This window comes from Pectinophora gossypiella, chromosome 23 (genome assembly GCF_024362695.1).
Source record: "Pectinophora gossypiella chromosome 23, ilPecGoss1.1, whole genome shotgun sequence".
Lineage (NCBI taxonomy): Eukaryota > Metazoa > Arthropoda > Insecta > Lepidoptera > Gelechiidae > Pectinophora > Pectinophora gossypiella.
In genome coordinates, this window is record NC_065426.1 from 10,841,820 (window position 1) to 10,858,111 (window position 16,292).

General features: G+C 40.2%; 1 long non-coding RNA gene and 1 other non-coding gene across 2 annotated transcripts; one reads left to right on the forward strand and one right to left on the reverse strand.

Moving 5' to 3' along the window:
• The first annotated feature begins 11,530 nt into the window (after positions 1 to 11,530).
• LOC126377652 (uncharacterized) lies at positions 11,531 to 13,572 on the forward strand. Its single transcript, XR_007567954.1, has 3 exons — positions 11,531 to 11,596; positions 12,771 to 12,921; positions 13,443 to 13,572. It is a non-coding gene; the product is annotated as an uncharacterized LOC126377652 (long non-coding RNA).
• A 1,500-nt stretch (positions 13,573 to 15,072) lies between these two features.
• Positions 15,073 to 15,144, reverse strand: Trnav-uac (transfer RNA valine (anticodon UAC)). The gene has a single exon. It is a non-coding gene; the product is annotated as a tRNA-Val (tRNA).
• Between the last annotated feature and the right edge of the window lie 1,148 nt (positions 15,145 to 16,292).

A 16,292-nucleotide genomic window follows, 5' to 3' on the forward strand; every position in this document is an offset into this window, starting at 1 on the left:
CACCCGTAATTACTAATAGGGTGATACTTGAATCACCAAAAGTACGTCATTCAATCACACGATTAATGAATTTTTTGACAAATTGTAATACTTATACAAAAAAAAACTAATTAAATGAAATGTAACGATGTTATTAACTAAGTATCGACGTCAGGATAGTGTGGTAACACCTTAAAGGCTTACCAATCTGCTAATTCGTAATTATAGCTCGGGTTAGTTAACTTTATATTTTATATGTGGTTACGTAAGACTGGTTTAATATTAAGTATTATGAGTATCAGAGCGTAGATGATGTTTTAATTCTAAACTATTGTGTTATCTTCGTATTGTGGTTATTACTTTATTAGGTAGTTATAATAATTATGCTTTAGGAGTTATGTAAGCTCTTTCCATTTCTTCAACGTATAATATTTAACACTTAATAGTATCTATAGGATCCCACCATAAATGGAATTTGTTTATTAACCAAACAAGTGAAATGTTCGAAAAAAAAAAACATTTTTTTTATTTGTTAATTGATCATATTTTGGACTGAAATTTTTTAGGCAACCCACTTGGAATAAATTTATTGACATATTTAATTGAATATAAAATATTTTTCATTTATTAACCAGCTCGGTAAAGGTCGTTCTGTGGTGGGACCTTAGACTATAAGTGTTTACACTCGTAAAACGGCGCATTTCCCGCTTAAAGACAATGTGGAAAAGTACGTTTTAACCACTAGAAAGACAAACTAGCATAACATCACGCCTAGCGTGTTTCCCGAAAGGGTTAGCCAGAGGTTTTTCGTTTCGAACACAGATCTTGGAAACGACGAGATATAAATCTATGATCTAAACAAGAATTCAAACTCCTCAAGTCGTATTCAGTGGTTTATAGCCTGAGTTGGGATTCGATGTGCATACGATTTTGAATTCAAGCTTTCCTGTCCTAATTAATCTATATACCTAATTAACTAATCTAATAGAGTCAATAATTACTATGGCGATAGAACTCTAAAAAAATACACTTCCCTACTTACTGAATAGTTTGCTTGAGAACATCCGTCTAGAACCAAGCAAAAGTAAATATAAAAAATTACTTAAGTAAGCAATACCTTTTAGACTCGTGTCATAGCTAATTTATGCTATGAATTGTTAATTTTTTTTTTTTATAATGTGATACATTCATTGTGCTCCCACTTACTTATTATTATGAGATATAAGTTCATATTATTAGTAGAGACTCTTTCCTGCAGACAAACTGTTTAAACAGTTTTGCAGGGCATTGACTAATTTTATATTTAGTATTAAGATTTAATAAATAAATAATAATAAGGTCATTCAATTGGGTAATATCGCAGCTAAGATATCGTAACTAGTTGCGAACTTCGTAGATTTCATTATATTTAATTACACATTCTGTCTACGCCTTTGGTGAAATAAGCGTGATGCTATTGTTTTAATGTAACGCCATCTAGTTAGGTTTCTTGAAAGTATTTGTCAACGCCATCTACTGACTAAAATGTTAACTAATAGGAAGTATCTCGTAACCTACACGTCACAATAACTTGTCTTTTAGAAGTACTTACAAAACTAATTAGAAATTATATTTTGGATATGGTTTCAAGTTCTGGAAGTGATGTTTCTAAGTTTAAGTATGAAATGTTAGGATCAGTCTAAACTGAAAGATGGAAAGTGTCTATTATTAGTATTGAAATACAAGCATCTATGGAGAGTGAAATTGAACAATTATAAAGTTAAAAGTGAAGTTGCCATAGCATCCCATCTCAGTAAAAGTAATTTTAGGATGTAAGTACTATGTTACATATTAATATACTTTATATTCATAATTGTTTTGAAAAATATTCATACTATAACTCATCTTTTAGCGCCATCTAGTTTAAATCTACTGTAGTTCTTGGTATTCTACTAAGACTACGAACTAGTCGGCAACCTAGCCTACTGGGTACGTAGTAAATAAAACATCCGATAGATGGCGTACCATGTTTCGAATTTTTGAGTTTTGATTTTTGAGACACAGATGGCTTTTTTTCTAATAATGTCCCTAGGTATGTTTTTGAATATTGACCCATTGCGCTTTTTCTTACATTAATATTCTATAGGTACCGTTTACCATCCCATGTCTGGTCAAGTGGTTCTATGGCCAAGCCCGGGTGACAGCCTTCAGCGCTCCCCATTTGTCCGGTCAAGTAGTTAATGCCATCTGCGGCAAATCTACAATAAGTAAAAAAAAGCATGGCCAAGTAATTAATGCTTTTGGCGGCAAATTTAAAATTAGTCACGGCAAAAAGGTTTGGTTATTTTTAATTAGTAATGTCCAAATGCGCGTTTTCTTTTATTAATATTCTAGTATAGGTACCGTTTACCATCCGATGGCTGACCAAGTATAAGGAGATTTCTCAAATAATTGTTTATTATAGGTACATGGCCGCTTAATGGGTCTCGTGAGGAGGCTCGGTGTCGCTCAGCGGGCAATGGAGAGAGCTATGCTCGGTATTTCCCTGCTCGATCGAATCAGAAATGAGGAGATCCGCAGGAGAACTAAAGTCACCGACATAGCTCGGAGAATTGCAAAGCGAAAGTGGCAGTGGGCAGGACAGGACACATAGCGAGGAGAACCGATGGCCGATGGGGCGGAAAGGTTCTGGAGTGGCGACCACGCGTCGGACGACGCTCAGTGGGTAGGCCCGCTACAAGGTGGACCGACGATCTGGTGAAGGTCGCGGGAAGCCGTTGGATGCGGACAGCGCGGCACCGCTCGTCGTGGAGATCCTTGGGGGAGGCCTATGCCCAGCAGTGGGCGTCATACGGCTGATGATGATATAGGTACACAAGTGCTCCTACAACTATACGTTTAATTCTGCTGGCCAGTTATTCTGTGCGCCATGTGGCCGAACCTTCAAATCGAAGTTTGGTTTTGCTAGCTACATTAGAGCCTATCATAACATCGACCTGGGATAGACATTTAGGAGTCGCCGTCGCCGGACACGGCTTGGATGATTATGATATGAACATATTATGTATATTATAGGTACCCAGCTAAGTATAGGTACCTTACCTATCTACAGTAAGTAAATCCCCAAACAAGCCAATCGGAGTGACAACAACGGTAATGAATATAGCGTGTAATGTCATGACGTCATACACGACGTGACGTCATAATGGCGGAACCGTGTCGACATCGCGCCCCATCAGATCGCGCCCCCTGAGACTTAGGTAGTGGGTAGGGTAGAAGAGATACCTAGTTACCTACATATATAATACTTTCGGACAATCAGGTGATCAGCCTGTAATGTCCTAACCAAGCTAGGGATCACAAAGTGATTTTTGTGCTATGTCCCCACCGGGATTCGAACCCGGGACCTCCGGATCGTGAGCCTAATGCTCAACCACTGAACCACAGAGGCCCTTAATCGTAATTACTATGGAATTCATAATGAAAAAGCAACCTGTGACGTCATAGAAAAATTGACAAAATGAAGCATTTATTATAACATTTTTTTTACATTCATAAATAAATTAAATTGAAAAAAAGAGGTTTGTTTCACGACAGATTTATATCTAAAGACATAATAACGGGTTCTTACCGCTTTTAAATGGGGATATGAGACTCCCGATATTCATCCCGTGATCATGGCACTTGCAACAGTGTCGAAATATCGGGAGTCTCATATCCCCATTTAAACGTGGTGAGAACCCGTTATTATGTGCTTTACTAATTATGATAATAATCGCGTTACTTAAAACAATGTAGATTTATATCTGTTTTTATTTAGTGATTGGAATTTCATAATTTATCTTTGAAATGTTATACAAATTGTTAGCTGTGTTTACCTTTAATTGGTTACGCATTTAGAATAACACCTATGTTTGTTGAATAAGCGTAGTAATAATGTTGTAACTGTTGGTAAACCATTTTTATAAAAAAAAAAGAAATAGGAAACTACCCAATTACGGTGTTACCGGAAATGTCGCCATCTCCAGCCTAGAACCGTCCTAATTATGTGAAACACTGCCATAACAGTCCCTAGTGTTTGCCTCCAAACAGCTTCCAAGAATCCCGAGTAATGTCAAACAATGGTATGTCAACTGTAGCCATTTGTTAAGCACCGTTCGACACGATATTTGGAGGCGTTAAAACAGAACAAAAGGTGCTAAGTGCTAGACCATTTGCATGCTCTATCTAGAGCATTTACAAGTAGGTTCTACGTAAAGATACTCAAAAGAAAACATAAAGATTTGTGCCCGGTTTAGGGCAATAGACTCGCTCCCTATTATACAGGATGTTAGTGACATAGTAACGAAAACTTTGAGGGATGATTTACATCATAATTCTTCAACCTAGATGAGTTGATATCATGTGGAATTTTCCGTCGCAAAAGTATGAAAATAATTAAAAAAACACAAAAAAATCCATGAATTTTCCGACAGGAAATTATCCACTTATAAACTCAGAATCAAGGTCTGAACCATCCCCCTCAGTATTCGTTACGATGTCAGTAACACCCTGTATACATTCATAAATAGCTCACTTTACTACGTAGTTTGGTTAGGTTAGATCGGAGCCTCGGAGGACACGTTAAATAGTCGATCCTGGCTACATGAGCCATGCCAGGGGCTTTTGCCGGCTCATTAGTAACCTGATCTTCTTGTGGGTTGTGAGGTGGATTATCAACCTCAGCAACCCTGGTGTCAGGGTTATTATTGAGCTGACATGGCTCATGTAACGATTACTCACTTAATTCCAACAGCTTAACGTGCCATCCGAAGTACGGATCATCTTACTTTCGGACAATCAGGTGATCAGCCTGTAATGTCCTAACCAAATTAGGGATCACAAAGTGATTTTTGTGATATGTCCCCACCGGGATTCGAACCCAGGACCTCTGGATCTTGAGCCCAACGCTCAACCACTGGACCACAAAGGCTGGAGTAACTGATGGCGTCGGTCATTGACCTCACATATCACACAAGAGAAACTAAAGAAGAAAAGTTCCCAAGTGACTTGTGATTCTGAGATAACGAGCATAATTTATGTCTGTTCAAACACATCATCAACTCGTTTATAAAAAAAATACCATAGAAGAAAAAATTGAAGGAAAGGGAGGAAGGGGTAGACCTAGGAGAATATTTATGAAACAAATAAAAGAGAAGGTTCAGGTCGTGTCGTATCAGGAGGTGAAGGATTTGGCGGGAAGAAGACAGGAATGGCGATTACTCCACCGACAAGAGCGCAGCTCTTAAATAAAGAGAGAGAGAGAGAGAGATACATCATCCGCTCGCTACCCCACACGGGAGATGGTGTGAAGCTGAGTATATCCCAGGGGAGAAAGAACGTTTGTCTATTATCCATGGTACAAGGAAACTTCATTACAGTACAGTCCATACTCCATTAAATAGATACATCGTTACTAAAGAGGGGAGAGCGACTTTTTAAAACAAATGCTACGGTAATAGTTCATTGGCTTTTGTTAATATTTTAACATTGCATCACGCCTGCATTCCCGAAGGGGTAGGCAGAGGTGTATTACTCCTCCCTCACCAGCTATGTTTAAGTCCCATATACATACAGGGTCCAAGTACATACAGGTAGCCATAAAAGTAGGTATGAGTGTTAGTGACACCGTAACGAATACTGAGGGGGATGATTCAGACCATGACTTTGTGTTGATATCAAGTGAAATTTCCTGTCGGAAAAATCATGGTTTTATTTTAATTATTTTCTTTTTTGCTACGGAAAATTCCACTTGATATTAACTCAGAATCATGGTCTGAATCTATCCCTCAGTATTCGTTACGATGTCATTAACACTCTGTATATTAACCGGGCACAAATACTGGAAAACAAGTGTTATTCATTGGCTACGATCTAAACATGAATTCAAATTCATAAAGTCGAATTCAGTAGTTTAACCAAACCGGGATTCAAACCCGTGACACTATGATGTAAGTCACGCCTTCTACGCACAGGGCTATCACGGATTCCATTCGAAACGGAATATCCATTTGATTACCGGAATAAAACAAACACGATAATAGTTTGTTATTATTGACAAATTATTTTCCAACGTTTGTTCAACATTCCGGCGAAATATTAGCCAGCAGGCAAATGAAAAGTAAATGAAACACTAACCTTCCTTCAGTTTCTTAATCGCTTCTGCATGTGACAGTGAAACAAAATATAACCTTCTTTTGTGAAGTCAGTTAAAAATGGACAAGTTTTTAATCAAAACTTTTATCGTGGTTGGTTTTATACTTATTCAGTTCAATTTCGACGTGAATAAAAGTAAGTTCCTACTTCAACTTTATGTTCTTTTTATTTAATATTTATTTTCCCACTGCTGGGCATAGCACATCTTCAATCAACTGGAGCTAGTACGGGCACAGAATAAGGAGTAATAATATGTATAGAACCGCCTCTCACCAGCGGCTAAGCAAGGTTTACACTACAGAAAATCACACTTGATATCAACTCAGAATCTTGGTCTGAATCATCTCCCTCAGTACAGAACAGTTACGGCGTCATTAACACCCACACTACCGGTACGTGCGAATACTGAGGGGGATGATTCAACTCATTATTCTGAGTTAGTATCAAGTTGAATTTTTCATCGCAAAAGTTTAACGACGCGGAAAAATTAATTTATCGACGGAAAATTCCACTTGATATTAAATCAGAATCATGGTCTGAATCATCCTCCTCAGTATACGATATTCTGTATACGAACCCCTAAGATGGATATGATGAACCTTATGGAATATTATCCATCATGTTTAGACGAAGCATTTTGTTTCAGCAACTGTGGCTCTCTGGAGTACCATGAACACCAGTTGTGGTATCGACAAGTCTCCACACGAGGCGGTCTACGAGGGCTGGTCTAACATCGAGTACTTCCCCTGGATGGGATACCTGATGTACCCTAGCCGTAAGTGGATTATCTCTCGTTTGATTTATCTCTTTATCTCTCGTGTGGGTTGTGAGGTGGATGGCCAACCATTGTCCATTGCCTTACATTAGCTTCAAACGTTTTTTTTTAATTCTGCTCCACACCTTCCGCATATCCCGCTTAGGAACCTTACTGAAAAGTTCGGGTGATAGCTCTCAGCGCTTCCTATTTGTCCGGCCAAGTAGTTAATGGCATCTACAGTAAATTTACAATGAGTCACGTCAAATAAAAGGTACTGAAAAGTATCGGCACCCGAAGGACATAATACGATTCCGACGACCCGATTCCTCTAGCCATAGAGGCGGCCAATCAGCTCGCGACAACAAACGATATGCCCCACCGGGATTTGAACCCGGGACCTCCAGATTGTGAGCCCATCGCTCAACCACTGGACCACAAAGGCCGTCATTTGGTTTCTGTAATTGCAGAGCCACATCCACTATCAACGACTGTGGTCCTGGTATCAAAACAACTTGCCATTGCAGCAGCCAATGAGATTGATAAGCTACCCAAGGATGAGTTCAGGTAAATTATACCTATTAGTGCCGTGTCCCCGTGTCACCAGGATCAAATCCTATCTCACATAGTGAACGAGTGCCCTCTACACCGGTTCCCAGGTGGCATAGCCGAGCTGCATCGTGTGACGGATGCGGCAGAGACTTGGTTGAGGGAGCTTAAGCTGGATATTTTATTTTTGTTTGCCATACGCGACAAATGTTTGTCGCATGCACCCTGAGCGGTGGGCACGGATCGCCACGCATTGGATGCCTCATGACGGATACAGGCGTCGTGACAGACCTCGAAAGAGATGGCGTGACGACTTGGACGCTTGCCGGAGGGACTGGCCGGAATACGCACAGGACCGCGAAGAATGGAAAGAGGAAGGGGAGGCCTTTGCCCAGCAGTGGGATCTTGTAGGCTAGATTAGATTAGATACGCAATAATAATATTAGTACCGTGTCACATTGACCTTTTTGACAAATTGATTTGTAAGTCTCACTAAATGACAAATCCTCTGGCTACCTTCATTGGGGTATAGTCGTGAGTTTATGTTATGTTTATTTCAGACTTAATGCACGAGTAATCCTCGGGCACACATGCAGCGGTGCCTCGTTCAAAATCAAGGAGTACTCGTACCACCCCGAGTACAAACGCTCCTCCTTCAACGAGCTCGCCTTGATACAGCTTGATGTTGATGACAATACTCTTGGTAAGAGAGATATTACATCTATCCAACATTCGTCAATCATGACTTTTTATTCAAACAAAAGTCGACCTTATTATTACTGCACTGTTATCGTTATTTGTAGGGTCGTATGCTGATCTTATCCATAGACAAAATTATTGACGACGAAGTTTAGAAAACCACTTACAAATAATAACAAATAACAATCGCGCTGCAGTAATAATAAGGTCGAGTTTTATAAACTTCGTCGTCAATAATTTGGTCTATGGGTGATCGTGCTATTTCCACGGTAAAACCACGATCAGCATACAAACCTACAAATAACAATCACAGTGCTGTAATAATAAGGTCGATTTTTGTTTGAATAAAAAGTCGTGATTGACGAAAAATTGGTGGATAGATGTAATACATGTCTATATATATATAATAGATGTCTAATACCTCTCTAAGATGTTACCTTGGATGTAGCTCTGACTACCCCGGAAAGAGATAGTCTTAAGTTTATGTTATGTTGTTTCCAGAACTGCGCGCCATATGTCCCCCGCCTACACACTTCATCGACCCTGAGTTTTATGCTATGAGCTTCTCCAATGGTACGATTTTTACATTTATACTTGCGTGCCTTCCGAAGCACGGAGGGGCCTTAAAAGAATGGTCGTTGAATGTTTAGTAGTTTAGATGACTTTGTAAATGTTGGGGAAGTAAGAATGTGTACGACCTTAGAGTTGGCAGGGCGTCTACGTGAGCCTTTACGTTGGCTTGTGCGTTATGAATTCAGAAATTAAACACTGTCTATTATCCAAAATATAGGTACGGTCACGAGTATTAATTATGTATACACGTTGGTACCATGTCACATTAACTTTTTTGACAAATTGAACTGTAAGTCTCACTAAATGTCAAATATGTTAGTGCGACAGAGTCCTAAAGTGGGTACATTATATTGCTCATGACTGTACATCAGCTGATACAATCACTAGTACAAAACAATCATTGGCTGTCTGTCTGTCTGTCTTGTGTTAGACTAATTATTTTATATCCGGGGGGCTTAAATTGGCCACATCGAATTCATCTAAGAAAGCAATATTGCTATTTGACATTTGTTTGCATTGCGCAGTTACTTTTATATGCGCAAATGTCAAATTGGGGCTTAAAGGAGTCGCCATACTGTGAATGTAGTCACCCGGATCAAACTATATCTCACATAGTGAAAAAGTGCTCTCTACACCGGTTCCCAGGTGGCATGGCCGAGCTGCACTGTGTGACGGATGCGGCAGAGACTTGGTTAGGGGAACTTCAACTGGATACATGATCCACACAGGATATTTTATTTTCGTGCGCCATACGCAATAATAATAATTGGGCTGTCCCTTTGGGCGCCCAGATGCAGCCATCTCAGATGGTGCACTTTTACATCAAGAACCCAAACTCAAAAAATAAGTATACCTATTTGTTTCAGACTGCAAGGACTCAAGAATCCGTGTTCACAGAATGAAATACGTGGATATACGAGAATGTAAAAAGTTCTACACCAGGAATGGGGTGAGAAAAACCAAAACATGCCTTCTTCTTTTCTCGTGTAGGTTGTGAGGTGGATTACCAACCTCATCAACCCTGGTGTCAGGGTTGCTTGAGCCGCCAAAGGCCCCTGACATGGCTCATGTAACGACTTTACTCACATCAGTAAGTAAGTAGTAAACGGGACCAACGGGTTAACGTGCCTTTGAAAGCACGGATCGATCATCTTACTTTTGGACAATCAGGTGATCAGCCTGTAATGTCCTAACCAAACTAGGGATCACAAAGTCATTTTAAAAACATGCCTTTAAAATATATATGTATGAAATAATGAGTTATTTCAACAACCTTTATTTCACAAACACATAAGAAAAATTAACAATAAATGCATACTTAGGTACGTAAATTGGTGCTACAGCTTTGGTGCTATAGTAATTAATACTCAGACGGATAAGATCTAACGGAATATAGCAAAATTATTTTTTGGCCGGCACTTTGACTTTTGGGCCGAAATCCGATGATCTCCTTTAAATTCAAATATGTTTATTTCAGAAATTTACACATCCATAGGGATTAGTATGACAGATGTTAGCCTAATTTTATAAATAAGAGCTGGGTTTCGGCAATATTATGAGCCTTTGTCCATCATCAGCCCATTAACGTCCCCACTGCTGGGGCACGGGCCTTCCCTATGGATGAATAGGCCTTAAACCATCACGCGGGCCCAGTGCGGATTGATGGTTATTAACGACTGCTAATGCAGCCGGGACCAACGGCTTAACGTGCCTTCCGAAGCACGGAGGAGCGCGAGATGAAAACTTTTTTTTTGTGGTCACCTATCCTATGACCGGCCTTTGCGAAAGTTGCTTTACTTCAATAATCGCAGACCGAGCGCGTTAACCACTGCGCCACCGAGCTCCTCGAAGCCTTTTTTCAGTGGTCAAAAAAAATACTCTGGGCACGGACTGCTACAATTAATAGGAACTGTTTCCTATTCTAAGATGTTAACTCGAATCTTCTTCAACTTCGTTCTCAGTTGAGGCAACTTTGAGGAAGACGTCGAACTCCACTGAAATCAGTACCCAATCAAAAACATAAAATGTGAACTGAGAGCCAAGTTCAATATTATGATAAATGCCTTGGTTGTTGAATTCAACGACAAAAGAAGTGAGATCTAAATGGGGGCCAAGTTCAATGGTCAGTCTTGAAATTTATTTATAAGTAACAGTATAACATATCATATCTTCTTTATAAGGTCTGCCTTGGCTAGTTTTCATATTATAGCCTTCGCAAGTTCTAAACCTACAAGTATTTGTCGGCGTGGGTTGAAAATCAGTGTTGCCCTCTGGGTAAATTTTCACTGAGCCTTTTTTGGTGAGCTGCACCACCCATATAACTTTATGTTTTCCAACTAAATATTAATGTGTGTATATTTTAATGTTGTAAATGTAATGTGTGTCGTAGGTTTTACCTAAATAAACTTTTTTATTATAATTGCTAGGTGCTCGGTGGCGCAGCGGTAAGCACGCTCAGTCTGCGATTGTTTAAGTTAGCAACTTTCGCAAAGGCCGGTCATAGGATGGGTGACCACAAAAAAAAGTTTTCATCTCGAGCTCCTCCGTGCTTTGGAAGGCACGTTAAGCCGTTGGTCCCGGCTGAATTAGCAGTCGTTAATAACCACCAATCCGCACTGGGCCCGCGTGGTGGTTTAAGGCCTGATCTCCCTATCCATCCATAGGGAAGGCCCATGCCCCAGCAGTGGGGACGTTAATGGGCTGGTGATGATGATTACTTATCTGAGAATATATGTGTTTGTGTTTCAGTTGGATTTCAAAAGCATGTGGCCTAAATACACGGCGTGTGCGAAGGCTTTGGACAAAGTACCTTGTATCTGGAGAAGTGGCACTGTGCTGGTCGTCCACCAGGCTGGACGGTGGTTGCTGGTATGTACTGGGAGGTTAAAAGGCCACATCAAAGCAATCCATCTAGAAAGCAATATTGCTATTCGACATTCGTTGACATTTCGCACTTACTTCTATACAGGGTGTTAGTGACATCGTAACGAAAACTTTGAGGGATGATTCAGACCATGATTCTGAGTCGATATCAAGTGGATTTTTCCGTCGCAAAAATCAGGATTTTTTTTTTAGTTTTTTTAAATTATTTTCAATTCTATACTTTTGCGATGAAAAATTCCACTTGATATTAACTCAGAATAATCAGCTGAATCATCCCCCTCAGTATTCGTTACGATGTCACTTACACCCCGTACAAGTACATACGGTAGCCATACAAGTAGGTATGGGTGTTAGTGACACCGTAACGAATATTGAGGGGGATGATTCAGACCATGATTCTGAGTTGATATCAAGTGGAATTTCCTGTCAAAAATTTCATGATTTTTTTGTGTTTTTTTTTTAATTATTTTCCTATCCATACTTTTGCGACGGAAAATTCCACTTGATATCAACTCAGAATCATGGTCTGAATCATCCCTCAAAGTTTTCGTTACGATGTCACTAACACCCTGTATGTGCAGATGGCAAACTGTAATATTGCTTTTTCGATGAATTGCTTCGATGTGGCCAAACTGGGCCAAAGATAGATTATAAAATTCTAAATACAAGCCAGTCTAAAGTAATCGAAAATCTATTTGGATAGCCCAATTTGGAATATTCGTATTCATCAACTTATGTTATTTTGTGCAATATTTATCTTTGACTTTGAATTTTAATATATACATACATAAACTCATGCCTACTTCCCACCGGTGTAAGCAGACACTTTGGAATTACATTTGCTTCTATCCTGACATACTTCTCTTGCTTCCTCAACATTCATCAATCGTTTTATACTCGGACGTTCAGGAGAAGACTAAAGCTTTTCTAAGCACCAATCTCCAATTTCGATTCAATTTTAATAATTATTTTAATTTCAATTATTAATTTTATATATTATTATTTTATTAAGTAGGTATATATTATTATTTTAAATAATACGCAATAATGAGTACGACGTTTGAACATAAACGTGATGAGACGCGTTTGTTTTAATTTTTCTCGTTTCGTAAAAATAATCCCGTTTGACTAAGTTGTCATATAGCTTGTAATGTTCCAGCTGGGCTTCGGAGTGTACGGCCCCGGGTGCTCGGAGCCGGCTCGGTTCATCGACTACGGCATGTACCACAGCTGGGTGAAGACCAGCATCGCCAGGATGGGCAGGCCGGCTATCACTAGGCTGGGGCCGGGACGCATCGTCATGAGGAGATGTGGGTTGCTATGTTATGTTTTGGTTGGGTTAATTAGACTCATTAAATTTATCATGATAACTTATCAATCATGAGAACAACAGGAAAAACACACAATCGTAATAATGGAAAATATCCCGCTGACGCGTTTGCTTACCGACGCGTGAATATATGGTATGCATGTAATTGAAAACTAATTACAGGTTTCCACTGATAACCATTTAGTGACTAATATAAAACGATGTCAGTGAGTTGCGCACAGGCAAAGTTAAAATGTAAGGAGCATACTCCACCACGCAGCTCCAATGCGGGTTGGTGGAGGTGTTTTTACTCTCCGTAGCACGGAATCATCTTACTTTTTCGGACAATCAGGTAATTCAAGCCTGAAAAGTCCTTACCAATTAAAGGACAGTCTCACAAAGTGATTTCGACAATGTCCCCATCGGAATCGAAACCGGACCTCCAGATCGTGAGCCTAACGTTCTAACCACTAGACCACGGAGGCTGTTAGTTTAATTTATTAATTATTTCTATATCGGCAGCTCTCGCTAGGATCCAGAGGTTCGGTCCGTGCGACATAGAGGAGATGACCACAGAAATATATACGGACCTCAACAATGTGACCATCATACCAGAGACGGACCCCAGCCCACACATGTACCGCACTAAAACCATCAGATACAATGTTAGTAAGTAGTATCATCCTCTCAGATGACGCCCTGAGCCGAGGTCCGCGCCTAACTGGGCACCCTCAAGGCTGTTGTCTTAAATTTTGTACAGGATGAAAGTCCTCAGCGCTCTTCATTTGTCCTCCAAGTAGTTAATGCGGGAAATCTACAATAAGCCATGTCAAAACAGAAGATTGATTACGTGAAATCATTGACCGCGTTCCTTAACCTTTGTTTCTTTTCTTGACGTAGATTTGTCGCAGATGGTATTAACTACTTTAAGGCTCTTACCCGGTTGTTCCTTATAACTCCGGTCACTTCATACAAAACACATCGTTTTACACAGACACAACACATTGACGTACTTAATCGTTGACGCTCATGTGTGTGTGTGACGTCTGACGTCCATACGATTGAAGACTAAAGTAAGACCGAGGGAAGGTGAGGTAAGCCGCTGGTGGGGAGCTGAGAGTTTATTTATTTATTTATTTATTTTAGGGAAATTTACAGCAAAATAACACAAAATGTATACAACTTTAAGAAGCTACATGCCAACAAAAAAATTCCACATATATGAGTCTAAATAATTAACTACATACTAAAAAAAACGTAAACTGTTTGTTAACGGCACAAGTCTGATAACAGCAGCATTAATAAATAAATAGGAAACGAAATAATAAACGTGTCAGTTTAGGATACAAAGACATCTGAAATAAAACAATTCAACTAATCCTATCAAACACTATAAGTTGCTGTTCTATATGTGTTATTATTCAATCAATCAATCAATAATACTTTATTGCACAACGACATATAACAATCCTTTCCTGACCGTATTTGACAACTAATGAGAGCATCGTTCGTGTGCTCTCAAGTGACTGACATATCCGATCTTAGCATTAAATGTACGACCGCATTCAATGCACGTCAGCACTCCGACAACACAACGCCACAACGACATGGACAAAGGACATGAACATACGAATAAAAATAAGCACAATAGGCGGTCTCCTCTCTTTATTTAAGAGCTGCGCTCTTGTCGGTGGAGTAATCGCCATTACTCCATAGATAGGGCGTAAGAACGGTGGTTGCCCCAATCGCCTTCCGTTCCGCAGTACACCGACCAACTTCTCAATCGGTGATGTTTCCAGCTAGAGCCCTACCAGAATCCATTTCCTCGGCCTCCGACCAGTACTGATACCGCTGCCCGGCATCAGGGCGGCCTAATTGATAAATTTAATTATTCCTTCTTCTTATTCTTATCGTGTGGGTTGTGAGGTGGAGTACCAACCTCATCAACCCTGGTGTCAGGGTTACTGTAGAGCCGCCAAAGGCCCCTGACATGGCTCATGTAACGACTACATACTTACATCAGTAGGTAGTAACCGGGACCAACGGCTTAACGTGCCTTCCGAAGCACGGATCATCTTACTTTTTGGACAATCAGGTGATCGGCCTGTAATGTCCTAACCAAACTAGGGATCACAAAGTGATTTTTGTGATATGTCCCCACCGGGATTCGAACCCGGAACCTCCGGATCGTAAGCCCAACGCTCAACCACTGGACCACGGAGACCGTTAATTATTCCTTATTCTATGCCTCATTTCTTCCAGGTAACTCTGTATACAAACGTAGAATACTCTTGCGTATCATTCACGGTGATATATCTAGGAGGTATCGAGGAGGAGCCGTACGTACACCTGCGACGGTGGTGCGCCGGCCCCAAGCCCATGTGCCACGACTACGATATACTACAGATAGACTTTTTCGTGGAAGTCTACTTCGCGATGTCAGCAGTCTTCAAAGTGGCTGCCTACGGGAAGCAGCCGGAGATCATCCACCCCCAAGACGCGATAGAGCGCGCCAACAATTGGAGCAGGACCAAACCTCCTATCTCCAAGTTTACTGATGATATTAGAGAGCTTGATACTCCCAATTGGTATTATGGCGGGTAGGTTGAGTTGACTTCAAAAATATTCAGCAGAGAATTCAAGTGCTTTCTTATAACTCACCACTACTTTGGAACGCCATGTTTGAAGAGAAAAAGCGAATGTTTTATTTTCTACAAAAAAAAATATCTGTGCCATTATTTTATGGTCAAAATCTTAGAATTGATCTGATGTCAGCACCAAAATGGATAACAAATCATAGCATCACGCCTGTCGTGTGGGTTGTGAGGTGAATTACCAACCCCATCAACCCTGGTGTAAGGGTTATTATTGAGCCGCCAAAGGCCCCTGACAAAGGCAGAGACAGAGGTGTAAAGTACATACTCCCACTCCTCGAGAGTTATTTTTCAGTCCCATCTAATAAGGTTCAATTAACCGGAAACCAAAAAATTAATAATCAATTTTGGAAGCGACGTGATATCAAAATTATCTATGTTCCAAACATGAATTCGGTTTTTTCCGGCCAAGTAGTTAATGCCATCTGCGGCAAATCTACAATAAGTCACGTTAAAAAAAAAAGGATTCCGAGCCGGGATTCAAACCCGTGACATTACGACGTATGTAACAGGATTTGTGCCCGGTTAATGGCAACACGTAAAAACGCAATGTTTGTTTTGACTCCCAGAAAAAAAAGTAATATAATCATGGGACTGTATGTATGTATGCATGGCGACCTCCGTGGTCCAGTGGTTGAGCGTTCGGCTCACGATCCGGAGGTCCCGGGTTCGATTCCCGGTGGGGACATATCACAAAAATTACTTTGTGGTCCCTAGT